At 49.1% G+C, this 24,478-nt stretch overlaps 1 protein-coding gene across 9 annotated transcripts in view; it reads left to right on the forward strand.

Annotated features, from left to right (window-relative positions):
* The window catches only part of LOC139048619 (microtubule-associated serine/threonine-protein kinase 2-like), a 705,675-nt gene that overhangs the window by 47,253 nt on the left and 633,944 nt on the right, over positions 1–24,478 (forward strand). The window lies entirely within an intron of this gene.

Genomic DNA, 24,478 nt, shown 5'->3' on the forward strand with positions numbered 1-24,478 from the left:
AAGTGCAGATGACAGTGTTCTGCGTGCTTTAATAATATATGGCACCACCACAGTGCTGTAAATTCCTTCACAGGTTACGTGCCAAAAAGCTCACACGTGTTCTAGCATATAGCGCGCGGTTTGTACAAACGTAATAGCGTACCTACCCGATGTATTCGCTTCTGCAGTCTGCACACCACTCAGTGTGGCCATTGCGGACTTGCATGAGGTCTTGAAGTTTGATTGAATCCAGACAGCGAAAATGACAGGTTAGAAAAAACGCGAAACACGCCTTCCGCCCAGCTAAAAAGCCCAAGTTTCGCTTTCGCGCCGGGTCGCATCTCCCGGCGTGGCAGCCCAGGCCTGCTACTTCGCGGCGCTTGGGATAGATGGCGCGACCGGCGCTCATCAATATGGCGGCGCCCTTTGAATTCACGGTGTTCTGGTGTATAGAGGGGATGGCATCTCGGCTGGCGCAGCGCAACCGACGTAGCGTGACTGACCGCGAACGACGCTCGCCCGCGCGCCGTTAACGTCGGACTATAAACGGGCCTTAAGTCTCAGAAAAGTGGCATGCGCGCCGCAATCAGATAGCGGAAATCGAATATTGCGGAAAAGTTAGCGACGCAGCAGAAGATATCGACTGTGCTTTTTTCGAGCACTACAGTGGTTTATTCACTTGCTGCGCAGTCGACATTGATCGTTTTAAAAAGGACTTTTTGTCGTTGATGCCAAGGCTAGATGAAAGTACGAAAGAAACATTGGAGGAGCCAATTTCGGAAGAGGAAGTGAAAAGTGCTATTGAAAGTATGCATCCGGGGAAGTCCCCTGGCCCTGATGGTCTACCCTTAGCCTTTTATAAATATTTCAAAGGTGCGATCTCACCAGCCTTAGCGGATGTATACAACGAAGCATTCCAGCTCAATGTACTACCCCCGTCCTTCTCATCTTCCCACACTATTCTTATACCCAAGTCAGAAGATCGCGTTGCATTGCGAAGAGTAACTTCTTACCGCCCAATTTGTCTCACTAACGGAGACTATAAGATAATGATGAAAATCTTAGCAAAGAGGTTGCAGACTGTCATTACGAAGCTTGTGGGGCCGCATCAAACGTGTGGCATTAAAGGCCGAACTATCTTCTCAAATATACACGTAGCACGCAGTATCCTCGAATGTTGCGATGCCATGGGTGCACGAGTGGCAATGCTCCAAATTGATCTCGAGAAAGCGTTTGACCGGGTGCCTCATGACATTCTTTTGTGCATTGTAGATTATGTGAATTTGGGTAGAATAATTAGAGAGGCGGTTGCCATGGCGTTCCGGGACTGCTCGACGCGGATCATTGTCAACAAGGTGTTGGGAGCGCGAATCCAAGTTAAGCGGTCGGTGCGTCAGGGCTGCCCTCTCTCGCCGTTGTTGTTTTGCTTGTACATAGAGTCGTTTTGTTTGAGTGTCATGGAGAATGACTGTGTCCGCGGGTTTATACTGCACGAGGTTGAAGTCCGCCTGTTGGCTTATGCAGACGATATTGCTGTGTTCTGCACTGATTTGGACAGTATAACACAGGCTGTCAAACGTGTTAAAAGTTTTTGTCCTGTGAGCGGCAGCGCGGTAAACTGGGGTAAGTGCCTGGGATTCTGGCACGGGGATTTGCGGGCGACCCCAGACACTTTTGCCAACATGAGTTTCGTTACGACTCCAGTGAAATACTTGGGTGTTCCCCTTCAGTGTTACAAAGACAGTGAGTCGTACTGGAGGAGTGAAGTGGATAAGCTGCGGGACACAGTAAACAAATGGAATGTCTGGAATTGGTCTATATTTTCCAGAGCCACAATTTGCAACATATTTTTAGTGAGCAAACTTTGGTACATCCTCCAAGTCTTGCATTGCTCAAGGGTAAACATCCAAAAAATTCACCGGGTGTTCGCAGTGTTTGTGTGGGCGTCGTCTTGGGAGAGATCAAGTCGCACCAATTTGTTTCTTTGAGTTCGAAATGGAGGACTTGGATTGTCACATTTCTTTTTGAGACAGGCAGTAAATCGTTTTTTTTTTCTTCAGAGACGCAAAAAACCCGTTTTTATACACTGTCTGCCAACTTCGCCTGGGCAAACACTTGCCCGAAATGGTTGTCTCAGCGGGCAGTTTGCCAGGGGGTGTTTATGGTTTTCTACTTGAAGTTGTGGCTTCATGCAGGTTTTTGTCAGCGCGGTTTTCACTTCAATATTTGAGTGACGTTAACCGGAAAAAAACTGTACAGGGACCTGTGTGATGTTGTTCTTCCCGTGCCTTTATATCGGTCTCTCTACAGAGCTATCCATGGGCCCAATGTTCTCAAGCGCGTTAAGGCGATGCTAGTACCGTCAGGCGCTAAGACGTTCTTTTTTGAATTGCACTCCGGAACGCTGACTGTCAAACCGTGGCTGGCAGAAAGAGGTTTCTTTGTTCCTTGGGGCACTCATTGTACAATTTGCAGGCAGGAGGAGACAATTGAACATGTTTTTCTGCATTGTTGGGATGCCGTTTTCCTCTGGGATGTGCTCCAGCGCACAATCAAAAATGATTTCCCCCTAGATGCGTATGGGATTCGCTACTTGCCAATAGAAAGTGATGATGGTACCCCATTCGATGTGATCATGCTCATGGCCCTGCATAGCATTTGGAAATGTAGAATTGCGGTAAGGCATGCCGACCTCGATGCAAGAGCGGCTCGCCAGTATTTCAAAGAAAGCATACGGAACTTTGTAGAGGAACAAATGTTGCTGGAGTGCATCCCAGAGTGGTTGCCACGAGTGCAATTATTATTGGCGATAAGGGAATTTTAGCACAAGCGCAGCCGCACAAGTTCTGCGGTCGTTTTCAACATATTGTGAGTGTGCCTTTTGATTATTTGTTAATGTGTAATTTTTATCCGGGCCAACGACCGGCAATAAAGAAAAAAAACTCGTGGCTCAGTGGTAACGTCTCCGTCTCACACTCCGGAGATCCTGGTTTGATTCTCATCCAGCCCATCTTGCAAGTTGTTTTTTATTCATGAAGTGCCTGCTGGGATTTATCGCTCACGGCCGACGACGCCGACGACACCGGCTTTTCTGCGACACGAGCTCCTTAACGCTGTCGCGTTAAAATAAAGGCCACTATGCTTCGCATCCTGAGCTTAACCTTAGCTAAGCCACAGCCATTTTTTTGCTCCTAATACGTAAATGAGATAGAGAAGCACGATCAATGCCGAGAAAACTATGGCGCGCGGCTGGCTCATTTCCTCAGTGTTCTACGCAAGGTAACCACTAGTGGCGCGTCATCGCGGCGCACTACGCGCATAGGCAGTAGAAAGTTTTAGTAGGACGTCCGTAACTACCCACCTACGGAGAGTGTGAGGTCGTGCATACGTAATCGAGTGCTAGGCAATCGTAGAGTGGGCCGAATGATGGTCTCCTTCTGAGGCACTGCGTGTCGAAACATTTTCCGAGGAGCGACTCCCAGTTGAGGTCTCGTAGGGAGCGGACGCTTCTGCCATGTGTTCCGCACCTTTTCAATCTTACTTCTGCCAGCGGCTCGTGCAGCCTCACCAATTTTGCCAAAGACCTTCCTTGTGTGTTCCGACACCTATACGGACTATTTGGAGGAAGCTACACCGGGATTTTGGCGTTTTTCGCCGTTTCCTTTAGGCGCAACGCCATTTCACAACCAAGCCGAACCCGGTCCTAGCGCCGCAACGGAGACGCCAGTGCTCGCCCGCGCGACACAGCCAGCGTCTCGGAGGAAGCAGTGATGGAGTACACCGCCGAAGGCGGAGAAATTGACCCCACGCAGCTGCGCGAGGGTACGTGGCAGCAACCAAAATGACCGACCGACCCGCTAGACCTCCAAATGCACTTCGGGCGCGAGAAAACCGACCCCACCGAGCTGACCGGGGAACAAGGCCTCACCGGAACCTCGGCTCCCTCAAAGAGCATGTCACACCCACCGCCGCTACCGTGAGGGAAGCCCATGCCTCGATTGCCCGAGGAGGACTATAAAGTTGTGTTGCGACCAAGCCTACCCTGAATCTGACCAACATTGCACTTATCGTGCTCTTGGAGGCGATCTACACGACAACCAAAGCCAACTAGGCGCAAGCTGTGCAAGTCGACCAGGTGAGGGTGCACCCGATCAAAAATTCCATCACCATTAGTACACCCAATAGAACGAGAGCGGAAGCGTAACGGACTCTTGAATTTTTATGCTGCGATAAGTATAATATCGACATGCCGGTATCGGCGTACGTGCCGGCTCCGGACGACTCCATACGGCAACAGGTATACAACGCATATACTAATGAAACGGACCAAGCCATTCACGATGAAAAAATGGCCAGTCTTAGCTTAAGCCAAGGATGCGTTGCATATTGCGCGGTCTTTTTTTTTTTTTTGAGGGCGAGGTACGGATGGATGGATGGATGGATGCTATGAGCGTCCCCTTTGGAATGGGGCGGTGGGTTGCGCCACCAAGCTCTTGCTACTATACTGCCTAATATTCTACCTAGGATAAACAATGAAAAAAGACAAAAAAGCGCTATGAACTACCACGCCCAAATTTTCCGATCCCCTATTGCGAACTGTACTTTTGTACGTCTCCGGCTTTTGTCGTTCCCATACTTTTCTTCCACCAATCCTCCAGTCGCCTCTTACTAATGTCTATTGCGGACATGTTTGCTTTACCACTGCTCCCTCTGAACCCAAGGGCCTCAAGGAGGCCAGTGGTGCCTAAATCTACCGCTGGGTAGACGTCTTCACATTCTAATAAAACATGCTCCGTAGTTTCCCTAGCTTTACCACAGCAAGCACATGCTTCTTCTTCCTTCTTATATCTCGCTTTATAGGTGCGTGTTCTAAGGAATCCTGATCTCGCTTCGAAAAGTAATGAGCTTCCCTTTGAGTTATCATGAATGGTTTCTTTCCTGATTTCGTTTTTTCCTCTTAAGTAGTTACTCATGGATCACGCGCCGGCGCAGCGCCCCTAGCGAGAGGAACGGGAGTCAGGTGGTGGCTGCGGCCGCGCGCGACCGCGCGAGTTGGGGCCCAGCTTTTCCTCCGGCTGTCGTGACGTCACGTCACGTGGTTGCGCTCAAGGTCAATGGTGGCTGCCCCGCCACGCCCAACGGTTGAACTGAGCGATTGCAATATGCAACGCATAAAAACACTATGAACTACCACGCCCGAATTTTCTGATCCCCTATTTCTGATTCCTACGTCACGCGCCCGCGCAGCGCCCCTAGCGGGAGGAGCGGGAATCAGGTGGTGGCTGCAGCCGCGTGCGACCGCGCGAGTTGGGGCCCAGCTTTTCCTCCGGCTGTCGTGACGTCACGTCACGTGGTTGCGCTCAAGGTCAATGGTGGCTGTCCGGCCGCGCCCAAGGGATGAACTGAGCGATTGCAATATGCAACGCATAATATCGAAAAAGAACCCGCAATTACCTTGTAGCGGCAGCAGCATCGGCGTCGCACGAGAGATGACGTAGACGCTCGCGTCTACATGAGGCTCGAGCGGCTGGCACGCTCCGGCACGGGCTAGCGTTCCGAAGGAGATTTAAAAGGAATGCTACGTGAAGAGATCGAGGTCGGTTCTTCCTCTCCTGCGAGAGCCCGAGACCTTAACGAACTACGTGGTCGCTCACCGCCACAGTTTGGTGAACGCGGACGTGATACTGCCGTACGCTCCTGTGGCAGAGACGACCATGGACCAGACCAACGCTACGAGAGCTCAAGGACAGAACCCTTCCGAGGAATGCGGTGAGCCCTCCTGTCGCTCTTTTGCTGTCCGCCTCCCACAACACTGGGACCAGCATCCTTCGGCATGGTTTCTTCGGGCCGAAGCGCAATTTCAAGTCGCTGGTATCCGCTCTCAAGCCTCCAAGTTCCGTTACGCCGTCGCAGCGCTCTCGCCCGCCGCCATTGACGAGGTAGCAGATTAGTTGAACTTCCCATTGTCTGCCGCCGCCTATGACGATCTCAAGGCAGCACTGCTACAGCGCACAGCCGCTTCACAGCGTTCTCGCATCCAGCAGCTTCTGTCCGCTGAGGAACTCGGTGACCGACGCCCTAGTCAACTTCTTCGCCGAATGAGCCAGCTGCTCGGAAACAACGCGAGATCCATCGACGACGCGCTGTTGCGGGAATTGTTTTTTCAATGACTCCCGGCTTACGTGCAGATTGTCCTGGCGACAGCCTCTGCCATGGACCTTACCGTACTTGCCGCTTTGGCCGACAAAGTCATGGATGTAGCCAGCCCAACCATCGCAGCCACGTCACCGTCTTCGGGTGACAATAAAACCGCTCTGCAAACTCTTCCCTGCTCTTCCGCAGTGAAATCTCCGCTCGACTCCTTGTGTGAGCGCCTGGAACGCATCATCTGGAGCGGAACATCACCGCATATCTCGTTGCCCACGCAGCCATAGATCGAGCAGATCAAGACGCACGGTCACCCGCAATGATACCTCAACTACAACACCTGGTGTTTGCTGCTACCACCGCCGTTTTGCAAACGCTGCTTATCACTGTCGGCGTCCCTGCGCTTGGCAAGGAAACAGGCCGGCTGACCTCTAACGGCGACGAGTGGTCAGGCCCAACACACGTCGCCTTTTCTACGTGACGGGCAGAGTTACGGGACAACAATTCTTAGTCGACACAGGTGCTGCGATCAGCATTCTTCCCGCAAAGCACTCCGACCGAAAAGCGACACCTGTCTCGTTTTTGCAAGCCGTCCACGGCGCCAGGATTCCAGTTTTCTTGTCACGCTCCGTGATGCTAAACCTTGGCCTTCGGCGAGTGTTCCGCTGGATTTTTCTGCTTGCAGACGTGCCTCATGCAGTCATTGGAGCAGACTTCTTGTATAACTACGGACTCCTTGTGGACATCCAACGACGCCGTCTCATCGATTCCGTGATCCAGCTATCCGTTCCCGGCGTCGCATCATGAGGCACATCGCCCATAGCGCCTGTTTCTGCAATGTTGGACGTACCTTTCGCCGCGCTCCTAGGCGAGTTTGCCACTTTGACGCGCCTGCCGGACTGGACGCAACCGGTACAACATGATGTGTGCCATCACATCGTCACCTGCAGCCCACCGGTCTAGTTCCAACCCCGGCGATTGTCTCGGGAGAAACTCAAGATCGCTCGCGCGGAGTTCGAACACATGCTGCAACTTGGCATCATCCGTCCTTCCACCAGTAACTGGGCATCACCACTTCACATGGTGCCTAAGAAGACGGGAGAATGGCGCCCATGCGGCGATTACCGGGCACTAAACAGCGTCACAGTTCGTGATCGCTACCTTCTACCGAACATCCAGGACTTCACGGTAGCGTTGCACGGTGCGACGACCTTTTCTAAGATCTCGTTCGCGCCTACCATCAACTACCGGTCGCTGCAGAAGACATTCCCAAGACCGCCATGACCACACCTTTCGGTCTTTTCGAATTTCTCCGCATGCCTTTCGGTTTACGGAACACGGGCCAATCCTTTCAGTGTTTCATCAATTCCGTCACCCCAGGTTTGCCTTTCGTTTTTGCATATATTGACGACCTTCTCGTCGCAAGCTCTTCGGCAGAAGAACATCTTCACCACTTGCGGTTCTTGTTTTCATGCCTTGCCAGTAAAGAATTGTCATCAACGCCGCCAAGAGTGAATTCGGTCAACCCGAACTCGAGGTCCTCGGTCATATCGTCGACGCTAACGGCATTCGACCACTGCCATCCATAATTCGAGTCATCGAAAACCTTCCCCGACCAACCACACTCACCAAGTTTCGGCAATTTCTCGGATTCGTCAATTTCTACCGCCGATTCTTTCCCGAGTGCGCACGACTTATGGCTCCGCCAGACGCTCTCCTGGTAAACAAACGCAAACAAGCGCTTCAGTGGACTGAAGAGGCCACTGACGGTTTCACAAGAGTCCAGTCTGCCCTCGCCGATGCCACGCTGCTTAGACACTTAAAGCCAGACGCACCCACTGCAATCATGACCGACGCCTCAAACACCGCCGTTGGTGCCGTTCTGCAGAAATTCATCGACAATGCGTGGCATCCACTCGCTTTTTTCTCCAAGAAACTGAAGCCTGCGCAGTGCCGCTACAGCGTGTTCGGCCGTCAATTACTCGCTGTTTACCTGGCTATCAAGCATTTTCGCCATTTCCTCGATGGCCGTGCATTCCCTGTCTTGACTGACCACAAGCCCCTTGTGCACGCAATGAATCTTTCGGCGTCCTGTTAATCGCCCCGCGAGATTCGACACCTTTCCTACATCTCCGAGTTTACAACAACGTTCCGCCACATCAAGGGCAACGACAACGTTCCAGCCGACGTTCTGAGTCGTGTCAATGTCGTTTACACATGGACATCGGAACCTTTCATCATCGAGGCCGACTTACTCGCCAGTCAACAGCGTGACGATACTGAACTTCGTACACTCCGGAATTCGTCAACGTCCCCGAAATTGGAAGACGTCGTTATGACCCCAGATGGTACGTCCGTCGTCTGCGACACTTCTAACGACACACCTAGACCATACATTCCGGCATTCCTTCGCAGACGTCTATTCGAAACCGCGTACAACATGTTGCACCCTGGCATACACGCGACACAGAAGCTTCTTTCCAGTCGTTTCGTTCGGCCTCGGCTAAACGCGCAAGTTCGCGATTGAGTTCGCTGCTGTTTGTCGTGTCAACGCTCTAAGATCGAGCGTCACCCCATTCCGCCTGCCAAGTCTTTTCTTCCACCGGATGCTCGTTTTGACACCGTACACCTGGACCTCGTCGCCCCTCTCCCACCTTCGAAAGGGTACTGCTACATACTGACATGCATCGACCATTATACACGGTGGCGAGAAGCTACACCTATATCTGACATCTCAGTGCCCACTGTTGCAGCAGCGTTCGTGTCTACGTGGATCGCAAGGTTCGGCTACCCATCCACAAAAATCACAGATGGCGGTCGGCAGCTTGACTCAGCACTCTTCAACGAGCTACCCAAACTACTCGGAACGACACGTTTTCGCACAGCTGCTTACCACCCGCAGTCCAATGGACTAGTTGAACGTTTTCACCGGCATCTCAAGGCCTCCCTTATGGCACATGAATCAGCGGAGAAGTGGGCCTGCATTTGCCCCTCCTCTTACTTGGCATCAGAGCCGCACTCAAGAGTGACCTAGGTTGCTCCTGTGCTCAGCTAGTCTACGGCACTCACCTACGCCTTACGTGCGATTTCTTTGTCGCCACCCCCAAAACGCCTATGCCATCACCTGCCGAATACGTTGCCGAACTGCAAGCCTACTTCAGCCAGATAAGCGCCGTGCCTACACGTTCATAAGAAGCAAGGTCCCCGTACGTTTCTCCCGCAATCACATCTGTTCCACGTTTTCGTGCGTAACTGTGTCGTGCGGAAGCCTTTGCAACCACACTACATCGGGCCATATTGTGTTCTAGAGCATCGCCCGACGTCGTTTGTTGTGAATGTCAACGGCCAATCAGACAATTGCCCTGGAACGTCTCAAACCCGCCTACCCGCGCCATCAGCTCCACCAAAATGCGACGCGACCCTGCTGCATCCTTCGCCGCTGCCTGCGCACGTGACACCCAAGACCAACGCCAAGACACGCCGCGTCAAGTGGACTTTCCATCGTTCGTCGAGCTTTCCTCTCTAGGGGGGGGGAGCCCTCTGTAGCGGCAGCAGCATCGGCGTCGCCCGAGAGATGACGTAGACGCTCGCGTCTACACGAGGCTCGAGTGGCTGGCACGCTCCGGCACGGTCTAGCGTTCCGAAGGAGATTGAAAAGAATGCTACGCTAAGACATTGAGGTCGGGTCTTCCTCTCCTGCGAGAGCCCGAGACTTTAACGACCTACGTGGTCGCTCGTCGCCACAACCTATTGCGAATGCAAAAAGACTAGGTAATCCAAAGCACTTTGCGATCAACTCCGCGGGCAGCAACTTACCGCCGTCGATACTTTATCGGTGTTTCACCCTAAACGTGTGCCCCTTCAGGGAGAGACCGAAAGCTTGCTTAAATTGCCGAAAATTATGTCATTATGTCTACAACCCCGACAAGCAATCCCCAGATGCCGAAGGTTGGGAGAAGAGCACTCATCTCCACAGGAGGGAGAGAAGCCAACGTGCATCGCACTCTACGCCTTTTTGTCACTGGCAACACCCAGCGGGTAGTTGAAACTGTGCACGGCGTTTCCTACAGCCAAAACAGAGCAAGAGAACAACGTCAAAAAGTAATACCAAGACCGCCAGATAGACCAGGCGTTCCCGCTTAATCGGGCAAACCCAAAGCGTCTTTCGAGACCGCTCCCAGTGATTTCGAGACCGCTCCCAGGCAAGAACTCCCAGCAACACGAACCTGATAACCTGATAATCATGTAGCCTGGAGCAGCGGTAAAGCTGAACCCCTCTACCAAACAATACCGCAAGTGACCACCTCGTTGGGGACACCGCCAGAGCAGCAGTCACGATACATACAGACAGCGACGCAGACAAAGAAGAGCGTTGCCGCTCCAAAACCAGCCAGGCTGTCCGAGAAAAGGGCCACCCCAGAAGGCACCAGCACAGCAAGCTACAACCGCAATAACAGGACCAAGAGTGGAGGGGGCTGGCGGAGCAGGTAAAATTTCTAAAACAACAATTGGCTGCTGCTAATGACAAAATTCGCCAACTCAATATCAAACCAACCCCGCATAGTAACTCAAAGAATCTTAGTGCGAACACACCAGTGGTTCAACTAGAAACCGCAAATCAAGCAATTCGTTATTTATGGCGGTAATGTTAGCTTTTTTATAAATATGTATAGTGTTCCTGATTTTATTTGGTTTGCTGGTTAAAGCGTTAATTGAAAACGCGAGCAGTCAGTGGTCGCTTATGACAGGTAGGTGCGTAATCTCCGAGAATATATTAGGGTGGGATGTCAAAACCAGGTCAAGGGTGCCTGCAGCATTAGAAGCTACACGTGTAGGTTGTGTTACTAGTTGTGACAATGAAAAAACTGCGCATATTTCTAAAATCTCCTTAGCTTGTGCCGAAAAGCGAGAGAGTGAAGAAGGTTCATCTTTCCAGGATATGTATAGAAGATTAAAATCGTCCAAAGGTAGGATGGGAGCTGAAGCAAGTCGCGTGCGCACAAGATTTACACTGTCGCGTAAGTCATATAAAAACGTAGGTTGTGCAGAAGGTGAGTGGTAGTATGTGCCTGTGATAAATTCTTTGAAACCTGGACGTACGGAAACCCAGACAGCCTCTAGATCGTCTCTCGTACAGACAAGAGAAGGCGGAATGTAATGAAAATTGCCAAAAGGACGCCACCTCCTCTGCGCGAAGTGCGGTCGCAGCGATGAACACGAAATTGCGAATCGCCGTGAAACGCGTCTGCGTCATTGACATGCGCAGGTGACCATGTTTCCGTCAGCACAATGATTTTGCAGAAAACGTGTCAATCGCAGAAGATAAAGAATTGGATTTGTTGAAGGTGCTTCTGACGTTAGAATATAAGACTGAAACTTCAGTAAATGCAGAAAATAAACCACTGCCCCTCGCGCCTTCTCAGATCGGAGGGCGTAGAGTAACAGGATATGCAAGAGCAATATTATCGCTACGTTGCTTGATCTCTTCAATTTGATCTGAATTGCCATTGTACATGTATAATGGCTTCAGGATTAATTTGTCATATCATAAATTAAAAGGGTCTGAATAGGCGTGCCTCTCACCGAATGCAATCAGGGGCGCTATAACCTAAAACTGTTCGAAACTTTTCTGTTCCAATTGTGTAATCAGCCATCCGCGATTGGTCAAAAACTTTTTTTGGACCACCCCCATTTCACCTGTCTGTCAAGCGACGTCACGAAAACCGCGATAGCTCCCCATCTGATATGATGTGTATACACTGTTTATGCATAATTTGAGCGAACGAAACAAAAAATTGTTATTTCTGATTCGACGGCTTTTTGCCATGAGCCCTCGGCTATTGGTCAAAAGGTTTCAGGCTGCACCCACTTCACCTGCCTGTCATGCGACGTCACAAAACCGCGAAAATTTACCGTGTCAGACTGACGCGTGCGCGTTAGAGATGCATTAATTTGCCGAACAAAACTGAATATTCTTCTGAATAGCCGCAGCCTGCCCCGCCCCGAAAAGAATAAATGATGATTCCCGCCGATCGCTCCGGCACTGGCTACTCGCCATTGGCGGAGTGCATGGTTTATTTGCATGTTATAAAACTTTTTGCGTGGCCGTCTAACGTTTTGGAGAACTTTCGGCACGGTTAGGGCCTCGTACTGCCAAGTCTTCTTTGCTGAGGATCCGTTTTAGCGTCATTCTTAAGCTTTGGTTGCATGCCGCCGCGACTGTCGACGAGCCACCGCAAACTAAGAGAAAGCGGACCAATCGCAGACGCCGGCGCCACCCTCTTCCTCGGGATATCGATATTCAGTGCAGTGGCTCGGCCCCATCGGATCCTTCTCCACTTGAGCATGCTCCTCGCCTCTTATGAGCCAACTAGATAAGACAAGGCGCTCAGTGCAGGTAATGTTATTCATTTTTCACGCAAACAAAAGTGATCTCCTATGAACGAGGGCAGCATTTGATTGCTTTGTTCAGACAACCCTGCGGGTGACCGTCCTATGCTTGCGTCGGTAGTTACGCAAATTTGACGTCAGGAGATTGGAATGAAAACATATTGGAATAGTTTTACGTTATACGGCCCCCGCTTCCTATGCGCGGTTCGGGTAGCAACAAAAAAATCTTTACCTAAAATGAGGTCCTTAAGCTTGAATTAGCTGCGGAGAGACAGTATATTTTCTTTGGTTTTGAAGTTTGCAAACTTAACAATGACGGGGCGGGATTTATTAGGCGCATACGAACCTAGGTGGTGCCTGCGGGAAGTCGGTCGGTAACAGTACTAATTATTGCGGTTATATTCGACTGTGTTTGTTGCCATGTCCGCTTATTATCAGGGAGACCATAGAAAATGGCGCCACCGATCTTCCAATCCATTTAAACGAGTCTCAATAAGATTATTCCGAGTGCTAACTTCGTTAGTTGTTTTTGATATGCTGGATTCTTTCAGGCTGACATTATCAGTGTTTTGAGACTATTGCTGTAGTGCGTCTAACATTTTGATAATGCCATAAACGTTTGATTCAAGGGATTTTTGTCCGGTTCTTATGACTTTAATATCCGCAGTAATCTCGGCCTGGCACTTCGTTCGTAAGGAACGCGTATGCATGCCCTTTGTGAGCTTGAAGATTATGCTCATCTGCTCAGAGGAGTCATTTAGCAAGGACTCAGTCTCAAGGGCAGATTCAGAGCGGGTGTTAGGGCTAGGGTTCAACTCGATGTCCCCCAAGCACAACAAAAAAATGCCATAGAAAAACACTCACACATGGTTTCACGGAAAACTCTTGGGCACGGGAGCAGGAGCAAACATGGATTATCGCTTTTCTTAGCTTACAAAGAAAAGGAAGCGCAAATCTGCGAAGGGAAAACAGTGGTTGAGAGCCATACCAACGGTACTGCTCCCGTTCACACTGATGGTGGACGGGACAGACGGGCTTTTTATATAGCTGCCAGCAGGCGATGTCAAGTGTGCTACGCTTCCAAGGGAAGGGAAGCATAGCAGCGGGTGGCAGAAAGTTACGAGGGAGGGGGGGATGAGATTAAGTAGTTTGCAGGGATGACATGGCCACAATTAGTACATGACCGGAGAAATTGGAGAAGTATGGGAGGGGCCTTTGCCCTGCAATGGGCTTGAACAGGATGATGATGATGATGAGGCGATGTCGCCGATGAGGGCAAGGGGCCGCCAGGGGTGATTTGCGCAGATACAGTCATGTCGATGAAGGGCCCAGCATCCAAGGTGCAAACGGGCAGGACCGGCTGGAAATGCTGAACATCGGAGTCAATGATGCCGTGCGTTAAGGTTGATAACCAAGCAAGCCAGGAGACAAGTAGTGCCTGCGAAGTGAAGACATACTGGTTGATAACCATGCCAGCGGTACTGCTCACGTACCAACGCAACATTAGCCATGACAGCAACCCCGAAACACAGCTCAGTGTTCGGTGCCCGCTTAAACATAGGTACATTTGCGAGCCTGTGGACAACTTCCGCAAGTGCGTGCGCGTCTCTGGACACCTGTGGTAACCACAGCGTCTGGCCTGGCCTGTGGAAATCGCTTCCAAGTAATAAAAACGAAATCGCGCTTTACATCACATGTAAAGTCTAGCTGCAGCGAAGTTTCACTTAGGCAAATTGGATTATAAATGAGTAGCGTATAAGCCATCGTAGCAGTATTGGCACAGATACCTAGTTGGTAATTCTTTTTGTTTTCAACAGCCAGCAAGTATGTAATGAGATGGTGCGTGTACTCCGTAGATAGCGGATATGACGCAATCCCAAAGCGTATTTTGAAGCTTTTGAGCTAGCTAATTCTCAGTAATCTGAATTCCGCGTCATTTCAGCAACTGAGCGGCTTTTTTGTCAATTTCGGTGTCGACAACGTCCACTTTTCTGGCTTATCGTAATGCACTCGCTTGACTTCAAGCGTGATGTTTTGCACGGAGATTATTTTTTCCTATGCTTTCTGAAACAAGGCCAATTTTGCGGCCCATAATTTTTATGCAGTTCGTCTTGAAAATATTGAACATAGTTTTAGCAGCGAGGCACAATAATGTGTTTTTCGCCTAAAAGGCAGCGAACTCTATTTGAACTGTAGTGAGTCCTGTAGAGAAGTGCATATCGCTTATTTGTCATTGCTGCCCGTTTCTTGTCTACTACCCATTGTCTCTTTTCCACTCAAAAAAGTATTCAGAAACTTTGACTGAAGTTGTCTATGTGTCCGTAAGCACACCCTGAACTTTTACTTGGCCCACCCCGAAATTTGAAGTTGGCATAACTGCTCGGCTGTATGGCCATATGGCCATACAGCCGAGCAGACATGGGGTGCTATGCAGGATGCGCCGAGTTTCTCGTTCACCCGAGTTTTACCCGAGTTTGCTCGATGGCAGTCAGTGAACGGAGATAGCGCGGAACGCGGCGAAGGTGCAGGCAAAAAAATATGTAGACAAAAAGCCGCGTATGACAACATGAGCGCACCCTGCGTGGCACGCTGCTTCCACGTTTCAAGCGCAGAAGGCTGCACAACGACACGCGCCAGCGCCTCGTATTGTTATCAACGGATTATCACAACTTAGCGATACCGTGACTGTCCCGCTGTCTGCACACTTGCCGTGAGCCGCTTGCCACGCCTTTCCCGGGCGCGTCAAGGGCGTGCCTCCTCTTTCGAGGACTATCTGTCTTTCCTCCATCGAATGCGAACAGGGTACATGCGGCGAATCATTGCACCTACACTTTCACTCAAACGAATACGTTAAAATACAACAAATAAAATAACGAACATTTTTATTTCTTTAAGTATCCGTTTTTCGTTTTCAACGCTAGAAATTTGTGATGACAAACGGAGATCGAGCAAATTATTAAATTTTGCACTTCTTGCCGCGAGTGGCGACAGTGAGGCGAAAGCGTAGAAGCGGTACATGGAATCGGGTCGCACGCACGAGGGCATTCATGCGGTGATAAGTCGCCTAGGGGCGCTGCAGTGCTTTCTCTATTAGTAATTATTATTATTAATTAATCTCATGGGTGGCGGCAATGGAAAAGAAACCTGCCATGAGTAACTACTTAAGAGAAAAAAACGAAACCAGGAAAGAAACCATTTATGATAACTCAAAGGGAAGCTCATTACTTTTCGAAGCGAGATCAGGATGCCTTAGAACACGCACCTATAAAGCGAGATATAAGGAAGAAGCATGTGCTTGCTGTGGTAAAGCTAGGGAAACTACGGAGCATGTTTTATTAGAATGTGAAGACGTCTACCCAGCGGTCGATGTAGGCACCACTGGCCTCCTCGAAGCCCTTGGGTTCAGAGGGAGCAGTGGTAAAGCAAACATGTCCGCAATAGACATTAGTAAGAGGCGACTGGAGGATTGGTGGAAGAAAAGTAGGGAAACGACAAAAGACGGAGACGTACAAAAGCACAGTTCGCAATAGGGGATCAGAAAATTTGGGCGTGGTAGTTCACAGTGTTTTTTTGTCTTTTTTCATTGTTTAACCTTGGTAGAATATTAGGCAGTATAGTAGGAAGAGCTTGGTGGCGCAACCCACCGCCCCGTTCCAAAGGGGACGTTCATAGCATCCATCCATCCATCCATATTAGGGGAATAGAAACGCAGCGCCGCGGTACGGCTGTTCATCGCAGGCGCTTCACTAGGCTATTGAGGCCCCCGCTTTACCGACTCAAAACGACAAAACGGCGGTCGCTGCAACATGGCGGTATGTTATTTTAGAGTCCATAGTGACGCAGTTCAGTACAAACGTACCAGTTTATTTTGTGCGCGAAGCCTCTGCGATACATTGCGAAAAGTGCGTGCTTCCCCAGCCACACAATTCATCGCTTGTCATCGCTTGCCCAGTGTACGTGCCTCTGAGCGCATGTACGCAGTATATGAGTGTGTTGTGCAGTCGAAGGTGCTTGCGGATTACGTCTGCTGGAGCCAGCAGCGATCGCAGATGGATATCGTAACGACACCTCAGCACTCGCATTTTGGCAGGTGAGGGCTCTTGTGTGCAGTTATGAAATCAGATTTCGAATGGAGAGAGGTGTTGGAACTGTTGAGTGCGCAGTGCTTGTGATGAGGAAATGCCATTGCACTGGATCTAGAAGAGCGAGCGGTTCTCGGACGCAGATCGTGTTTATGACGCTGTGGCTCCGTTTCATCACCGATGACAGAGCAGGCATCTCAAACGACTGCTGCAATACGCACTTCTCAGCATCGTCGTCCCCCTCGGCGCATAGACGCCTTGCAAGCAGCTACAGTGACGTGCCGATAACGATTTACTGTGCGCTACGCGCCATAATGCAGGCAATGAAACCGTGTTGTGCGGCCATCTCAGCCCGAGAAGATGTGTGCATAAGCCAGCGACAGTCAACGCTTTGTTTTTGATAGTGGTGCTCAGTACATCACCGATGACAGTGTGTTGTGCGTGTTTTATGTCGGCGGTCAAGATTGTTGATGCCTCTCAGCTCGACACCGCGTCGCTGTTGCCAGAAGATAAGTTGGGCGTGGCCCGACTGTAGTGGGTGCGCGCGCAAGAGTAACATGCCTCGCGCGGGGCGTGACCTCTGGTTTTGATTGACAGGCGAACTCGTGCTAAACTCGTACATCGCGAAACCCGCTCCGAGTTCAACACGGGAACATGGCGGCGGCAGCAGCAGCCTGTTTCATTGCATCCAGCGGCAGCAAGCGTCAGTATGTCCGTCCGGACCCGTTCACCTACATGACTGACGGGGAGTTTCAGCGTCATTTTCCCCTGTCAAAGACATCAGTGCGCTGGCTGTGTGACGAGCTAGGCGAAGACTCTCGTCTGGGGAGACAGCGTGGCGGGCTTCATTCGCTCACCGTAGTAGAGCAAGTCATCTGTGCCCTCCGTTTCTACGGGACTGGGAGTTTTCAGGGAAGCGTCGGCGCCGAACGTTCCATTGGACGCCATCAAACTACTGTTAGCAACTGTGTCAGAGATGTGTCTGACGCGCTTATCGATGCGGCAGTGCGTAAACGGTGGCTAGCTTTCCAGAACACGGCGGCTGAGCGGGCATATATAAAATAATGCTTCCTACTTCGTGGGAACATTACGAACGTAGTCGGGTGTGTCGACGGAGCGTACGTAGGAGTTAAGGTGCCTTGAATGTCAGCGTTACTGTGATTAACATTGAAGCAATGTTTAGACACTCCATATTGCCAATTTGTGACTTCTGATTAGCCGACTTAAATTTTGTGTTAGCGACATCTCACATGCGGCTGCTTATAATACTGACTTTTTCGCTGGTTGATGACTTTTTGCCGATTGTTCTACTTGTCTATTAGGGTGCCTTCCAAATGGCTCACTTTCCTGGGAAAGACGTCCAGTATAAATGGATAAATGGATATCAGAAATTGTGTGAAGTAACCTATGAATCCTAATACCATAAAAAACTTGGGGTTCTTCATTGGTGAACTTACTTAGTATGCACAATGCTGAATTTTGGTCATGTGTAATCTATCGGCCGCACTATGAAACAGCGAGGCATTGCACAATTTGTTGCAGCGCGAGATGTGGATGTTGCGCCAAGCTGGTTGTGCCTATGCATTTGTGGCGAAATGAAAATGCTTTGAAAATCTTAGTGTGTTGGCTTGCATGAAGAAAATACTGCAGATTGTTTGTTCTGTTCACTGTGGATGCATGTGCCAGAGTTTCAGTGTTTCTTCTTTTTTTTGGGGGGGGGGGCGGCGTTATTCTGGATGGATAAATTGTATATTTTCGTCTCATAATGGGGCTCTAATTCTCAAGCAGTAGAACAATGCACATCCAATGCTCTGCAGAACTCTCTGTACGTGAAGATGTCATGAACAACCAAGGCAAAATTACATATCGGAAGAAATGTGGTGCAGATGCCTATGAAAAGTTGGTCTTTAACCCACCATGATAAAAATAAAAATTGCAGAGCAAATAGACCCTTTGTACAGCTTTAGAGCAATGATTACACAAAACGTGACATGCTCAAACGAGTAAACGCTTGCCGCAATGCCAGAGTAGGCTGAGCGACATGCAGCATATATTGGCATTGAACATGTCTCGTAACCGTTATTTTCATTGTAAGCCCTCGCTGTCACACCTTTCCCTCCGGCACTCCCTTTACCGAAACGTGGCACTGTCTTTCTATTGGTGTCATGATGATAATGGCAACGGCAGCAGCAAGGCTGGTTAATGCTTGCCCCTTTGATTCCTGTGAGTTTAGTGGTAAAGAATATGGCACGTGCATACAAACACCTGTGCTGCAAAATTTAACATTTGTGGTTTTTTGGAGAGCTAATTTGTGTTGGGATATTTCAGATATGTGCACCATTGTGGCCTAATAACTAGAGCATTGGTGATGTTGAAGACGGTGTATTGGTATAGAAGCTTGAAGTTTAATTGCAGAAAAATTCGACGGGACACAAAGAAGAGAAATACACAAAGCAGAATGCTTTGCTGTGTGTGTTACTCTACTTTGTGTGCCGTTGAATTGTGCGATCCAACTTCAAATAGAGCATTGGGCTTCTTTAGTGCAGGACCGAGGCAGTGTGAGCTATTCGACAACATGCCAGTGCCTTGCCACACAATTATGGAAGTCGGAATGTTTGCAAACAAAGCTTTGCTTTCAAGTCCACCTGCTCATGTAATACAAGCACTGATTGAAAGAACCATCATACAGAAATAATGGTGAAATCAATGGCCTGTGAAAAGTGTAATTTGTATATACACACCGTTGACATAATAGGTGCCATACTGGCCTCAAAATTGTACTGGACAGAGCAGTTTGTTTCCTATGTGAAGCACAACCTCCCATTACATGCTGTGCAGATAACCAAGCTCAGTTTGTTTTGACACAACATTCACTGTAATCTGTTTTTGATTCTAAAGAAGTGCCAAACACCACCTCTTCTTCAAGGACATCATGGGAATATTTGGCGAGACCTTTTTACAGCCCCTCATAATGGAAGTGTGGCCAGCCAGCTTTGCTTGGATGCCTTTATAGATTTCTGCTCCTAATCATTGTGTGCTATCAAGTTGCAGAAGTCTATGCAACTGATGCAAGGCATTACGTGTTTCTATAGTCGGATACAACTTTAGGAGGCTGCGGAATCTGCACTTTAAGGCATGTGAACACAAGCCTGCACCAATGGGTACGCACTCTAGACTGACATCGTGCCGCCGGACAGATAGTCCCTCTCCAACCTGCTCTTTGAAGAGGGACTATTTCTTTAGACGTGGAGGCAATCGGCTGCTGCGCTTTGGTCGTCTGGGCGGTGCCTCTCCTGTCTTCTGAAGTTTTAGCCGACTGTAAAGGATGCTGCTTTTCATAAGACACAAAAGGACAAAGTGTACAATTATTTGGCCTATGAAATGGATACATCAGAAGTGTGCTGTGCAAGCGCTTAAGGTGTGTGAAATATAGTACATGCAATTATAGGACAATATTAAAGAATATGTAGTATCGAACATGCGTGTAATGGCACATTTGAATCTGGGAGTGTTGCAGTCATATGCACAGTCTGTAGGTGATAGCATTATTAGGCTCCTGCTGTTTCCTGTCTTCATAGTGAATTACACACACCGTTCATCTTGTGGCTAATCAACACGCACTGTATTCTTGCACATAAAAAGAACAAACACCATAATGACGTGTATGCTGCATTAGTGTATTATTTATTTACATGGTCAAAGAGTGGCACAGGTTGGCTTACGTTTTTGCCTATTTTCAAGTGACACGAAGTGCATGTTGCAAGTCTCCTAATATGCACAACACAATGTTTACTGCAATAATTTTATTCATATTCTTGAATAATAAACAAATTATTAAACTGAAAGCTCCTTTATAAGGTGCCTTTTGTGGGCTCGACAGGAGAGAAGTGAGGGCACCGATACTACTGTTGCAGAGCAGCCCTCTGGACCTCTGCCACACTCTCAAGAGCACGTTCCTGGTGCTCCCCTACTGCCACCAGGCGGTTGAGTGCCTCCAACAGCAGAATATTTTGCTGCAAAAAAGTGTATTGGAATGAATCAGACGCATACAAACCATTATTTACAAAGAAAAATGCTCGTTGCACTATTAGTACTAAGTGCCCTTAACTGTGGAAGCCTCTAGTGTAGTATGCTTAGTAAAACAACGCGTTGGGACAACATTGCTTTATTTTTCAAAACTGGGGTTTTCTTTTTCAGAGCCAATTGTCATGTTGATTAGTGTGCCAGCAGCTGAGGTGGCCCTGCACCTTCACGAGTCTCTACTGTCAGCACCACAAACCTATTTTTGTTCGCTGCAAAACAAATGGCTCACCCTACAATACTGTATTATACGAGCTGATTGCATCCTACGCCTACAAACATCATATTTTTATCCCATTATGCAATTTCCTACCATCCTCGGCTGTAGTTCTCTCTCCTTGACATCCATTCTGTCACGCTTATGTAATCACCTGTTATGAATGGGCAACAAGTGCTCGAATACGTGCATGGCTTGCCTGCCGATTCTTTTTTTTTTCCTAATCTGAACTAGCATATCGGTTGCCACGGTTTACTACGCCACTGTCTTCCTGCCTTAATGCTATCTCCAACTATTTTTGTTACTTTGCTTTCTGCACAGTCCTTGACATATCAAGTTTCTTTGTTAACCTCCAGGTTTATGTCCCGTATTGCATAACCGGTAGAATGCAATGATTCTAGACTTTTTTTCAAGTATATTGGTAACGTGGCGATAACGATTCGGTAATGCCTTCCATGTGCTGTTCAACCCATCAAATGTTTGTATAAATTTCCTGCTTTATATCAGTACCTGCTATTGATATTTCACCTGGATAAAGATACTCTTCCATAAATTTTGCGGGCTTAAAGTCAATCATGAATTTCTGTTATCTCACCAAGTTAGTGAAGGTCAGCTTCATCTTGTCCACATTTTCGCGGGCCCACTTGCGTGTAAGAGCACGAACACTCATTGGTTCTCACTGCCTTCTTTAAACTGCTGGGCATTCAGTTCGTTGCTACGAAAGTGACTTAATCCGTGCACTCTTTTTATGCTAAATATGAAACAGTAGAAACATACTTATCTGCAGCTTGTCGATGTCTCCTTCACTGTGTTGGTAGCGAGATCCATCGTCGGTACCCCCTCCTTGTCGCATCGTAGCTATATAGGCCGTCTTCCTTATGCACACACTATGTAATATTCGTGACGCTTGCAGTCACGCAGAGTGGAGGAACGCAGCGCACTCGTAGAAGCAGCACCGGAATAGGTGTTTCTTCAGCACTGCGCCGTGAATAGTAGGTGCGCGATGCGATCTGTAAAATCGCCGAAGCTATTGGCAGTCTTTTGGGGTGCACGGAAAGATTGCTCACGGAGGAACAGAACTATCCAAGAAATAGTGGTCATCGTCGAGCCTGATCACTACGTCGCGCACTGCAAGCTCGTTGTAAGAGTTTGTTTACACTGGGCGCCTCCGATGCTTAGCCGCCATGCTCGCCCGGTGAATCGATGCGATGACGCCACCACAGCGTTCCCTCGTGGTATAATGCTAAGCGTACTAAATTACACATTAGTCTAATGCACATTCACTGTACATGTTGTAAGCTTTAAGATGCTTCTAAACCACGTCAAACTAACTAATAATATGGTACTAAATGCGCTTGTTTTATAACTCGCTTGTGCGTGCAATGCACTCTGTGGAACGACAAACAAGTGAAAGAAGGCGCGACCATGCACCGATGGTATGATCACGTGAGCTCCAGTTTGTCGACCGCCCAGAAGGCAACGCCCAAGGAATGATAGCCAGCCAGAGTGAACCTAGATGAACCAATGAAACTGGAGGCTTGTCGAAAGACAAACTGTGTCTCGGTACCATTCGTGCTTTCATCTTTGGGTGTCGCCAGAGCTCGTGAAGATCCCGAGTTTCGCCAAACTCGGCGCATCCTGCATAGCACCCCTGGCCATGTCTTTCTATATGTTGAAGCCACAGGCCGCACGAAGGTCACTTTCTCACTTATGCTGCGGCTGCTGCTGCTGCCGCGCTTGTTCACACCTGCGTCCTGACAGCGAATGTCTGCTCTCGTAGTGTGTGATGTGTTCATGTTTGCTTCTGCTGTCTGACAGCATACTTGTTGATTCAGTTATTAAGCGTATACTTCTAAATTTATAGGGCCGGTAAAACTACTATCCTTAGTTCGTATAGATGTGTTGTTACTTGCTGCAGAAATCGAGGCTTCGCCTTTCTGGCGAAACTGTTACTTTTTTTTCACTTTCGAAAGAGCACGCTCCTTTCCGCATTTCTGTGGGCCGGGGTTCGATTCAACATCACGGGACAACAGTAACAAGTGAGACAGAATGGAAGAGCAGTTATGAAAATTGAATATGGCTTGTCGGCAAGACCAATGCGCGAAAATGTGCTCACTTAGCAATATGGGAGTAAGTATTAGTAACTGCATGGCAAAAAGCAGCGGACGGTAAGCACGAACAATAGTTGATAGTTGTCGTGCCGCCAAGACCACTGAACGTGGAGGAGGGGGAGGCGCTGGGGTGGCAGTATACGTTCTCTTCACGGAAATGATGACGCATTAGCAGGTGCGGAGCAGGAACCCATGCCAAGATACCAGGGTGGAAGGAAGGTCACGGATGGTGGTTGACAGGGCTTGACCGTCTCTTCTGCGCGCACGGCGGGCGCAGTGGCGTGATCCAGGGAACCCCGGTGCACGAAGAACGAGGGAGCATATCAAGAGCCCGCAATTCGATGCACAGAAATAGAATCAGCAGCGCTTCCGACGACAAAATGCTTGAATACACTCCGAAAATCTTTTTAGAGCGCAGCTCTTTAACGCCCGTTCCTGCGTGCAGCATTGGCGTACCTTCGCGTTCTTCCTCGGTGTAACAGAGTGAACGAGCACAGAAGAAAGATGAAAGCAAAGGCGCAGCGCAGCGGTAGATGAAAGAAGAGCGCGAGGAGGAAAGTGGAGTAGGAGACTACGGGAAAAGCATGAGGCAGTTTATCGAGGAGAAGCATAGGTGAAATTCCCTGCGCATGCGCTGAGTTCCTGGTGGCCCCGGCACCCGACGCGGCGTGGGCGATCTCGTCTGCGCTTCCCAGGGGCAGGGCGGCGTGAAGTGACGAGGGATACTATCGTCCGCGGCGTCAGTTGCTGAGGTCAATCCGGGGTGTCAACTTGGTGTGACATGTGTCTCGCTCCTGCAAGGGGCGAAGGCGAGCGGCTACGAGTAGGGCTCGATGTGACGCTTCATTGGATGTTGCCGCTTCTGACACTGGTGGCACGATTTCCACGTGACGAAGGAACGCTCTCGTCGTTGGCTGAACGAAAACGGAAGAAAGCGCTGTGCCGCGCAAGAAGGGCTGTGCGGCGACGATGGCTAGGTTATGGCGCCCGATTAGCGCGCGTCGTGTGTATGAAAACCAAGCGTGATGCTTACTGCATTCTCTTCCTAACAAAAATGTATATAATCATTGTACAAAATATTAACACGGAAAATAAAAACCCGTATAGAGCTGCGCTCAAATTTCGCCTTAGGCAGTATCGTAATCGTTGGCGAATTTTTTTAGTTCCCTTCGTTTGATCAAATACGAGAAAGAAGTCATTGAGAATAGCTGGTGGGCCAGTCCCCCTTCCTAATTACCATTGCTATTTGGTATACTGAATTATTGAGACTGAAAGTTCATGTCATTGTCTTTTCAGACTTTGCGAAATAATAGTAGCAGAAACGCCCTATGGGCAAACTAAGCTTACGGAATGACCGTTTCTCGATAGACATTTTGTTACTGCTAAGCATGCTGCTTCTGCATGGCTTCAGGACACTGATTTGCGTGTGCGCAATAAACATTCACTAAGGCATTCAGTTATCTCCCGTGGTA

This window comes from Dermacentor albipictus, chromosome 8 (assembly GCF_038994185.2).
Source record: "Dermacentor albipictus isolate Rhodes 1998 colony chromosome 8, USDA_Dalb.pri_finalv2, whole genome shotgun sequence".
NCBI classification, from domain to species: domain Eukaryota; kingdom Metazoa; phylum Arthropoda; class Arachnida; order Ixodida; family Ixodidae; genus Dermacentor; species Dermacentor albipictus.